This window comes from Aplysia californica, unplaced genomic scaffold (assembly GCF_000002075.1).
Source record: "Aplysia californica isolate F4 #8 unplaced genomic scaffold, AplCal3.0 scaffold01276, whole genome shotgun sequence".
Taxonomy (NCBI): domain Eukaryota; kingdom Metazoa; phylum Mollusca; class Gastropoda; order Aplysiida; family Aplysiidae; genus Aplysia; species Aplysia californica.
In genome coordinates, this window is record NW_004798546.1 from 60,295 (window position 1) to 61,857 (window position 1,563).

At 37.7% G+C, this 1,563-nt stretch overlaps 1 protein-coding gene across 1 annotated transcript in view; it reads left to right on the plus strand.

Annotated features, from left to right (window-relative positions):
- The first annotated feature begins 633 nt into the window (after positions 1-633).
- Positions 634-1,563, plus strand: part of LOC101858826 — a 29,951-nt gene continuing 29,021 nt past the window's right edge. Inside the window, exon 1 of the mRNA XM_005112452.3 lies at positions 634-721. The gene's annotated coding sequence lies outside the window, so the exon portion shown is untranslated. The remainder of the gene's footprint in view (positions 722-1,563) is intronic.

Here is a 1,563-nt window from a genome sequence, read left to right on the forward strand (position 1 = left end):
CCCCCCACACACACACATCTCTAAAATTCTAAAATTGACCCGAGATCCTTGCATACCCCAAAGTAAATTACATGACCTAATGAAACATGAGAGCAAGATTATTAGGTCTAGTATGGTAAGCTATATAAACTCGCCGGTGGGGAAAAAAACCGCAACAAAAACAAAACTTTAAAAAACCCAGCAAACTTTAAAAACAAAACAAAACAAAAGGTGTTATTAGATCTTCATCCCGAAAATATGGCCGTCCTATCTGTCTCGATAATATCTACCAAACAGTCTGCTAATCTTTACTTGTATACTATTCGATCTTCCACCGACATTCAATCTCGGACGCTTTATTTGGGAGATCAAAACGGGGTAGTTTTTGTTGCACCGTCGTATCAAGTTCATTCCCAAAGCTATCCGTTGTTAATCGGTTCGCTGAGAATTCATTATTTTTCTATTGCCTTTCAAGAAAAGTCGGCTTTTTGTGAGAAATAACAAATCCTTTTCAGGAGCAGACTGAGGAAGGCATACACTCAACAGAAATCTGCATAATCTTCAAAGCGGGGGCCTTTCGGTTTTTTTTTATTGGCTCAACTATCGTGGCACTCTGACAGGGGTAGTGATTTGTGCCATTTCACCGGAAACCTTCTGTTGACAACAAGAAGAGCGTCAATATGGCTGATCACCAAGCATGCGAAGTTGGCGTGAAATCAAAACGAAAGGCTTGCTTTGAAGTGTGCGTGACTTAACGTTATAACCTGGCTTTATGAATTTTAGACGCATAGCCTTGCTTTTTTTTTCAAACACATGTTTGACATGTCCTAGGCGTTTTAATAGAGACTGATCCAGCGTATCATGTCAGTAGAAGAGTGATGTCCGAAATATTAATTTTCATAAAATCATATGCCTGGAATTTGGGCTTTCAAAAGATTAAATCTCTGTTTATCAGTCACGATTCTAGGCAGTATGCATTATATAAATATTTGACTTTATGCTTGAAACCTATTGATTGCTTGTGAGGTTTAGTTCATATAGGGATAGATCTAGATCTAGATATATCAAAATATATATTAAAAAAAAAATTTAAAAAATGTTTTAACAACCAGGGCGGTCCAGGGCATGCATAACCTCAGCTTGGGTGTTATTAAAATGGCTATTCCTACAGTGGTGAAACTGAAAGCAAATGCAGTCATGTTCCTGTGATAGATGATATCCATATAATCAAGTTTATCTCAGTGTTTAAACTTTAATACGCTTTTAATTTATTTCTTATAAAAAGTAGGCCTACGGCAACCATCCTGTGTGCACCGTCCTTAGCACAGGCTTAGATAGATGCTTGATTTGCACCATCACCCTCTACTCAGGTGTTCGCTCAGTGCTCGGAGTTGTAAAGATAGGGCACACCCTGGCTTGTTCTTGGGTCCACTTGATTTTAAAATATTTGACTGTCCTGTTATATATATAATAATATGATATTTTAATCCCCTCATTTGCAATTGATAAATAGATTCTTGGAGTATCGGTATATTGTGTGTGTATGTGTGTGTATGTGTGTGTGTGTGTGTGTGTGTGTGTGTG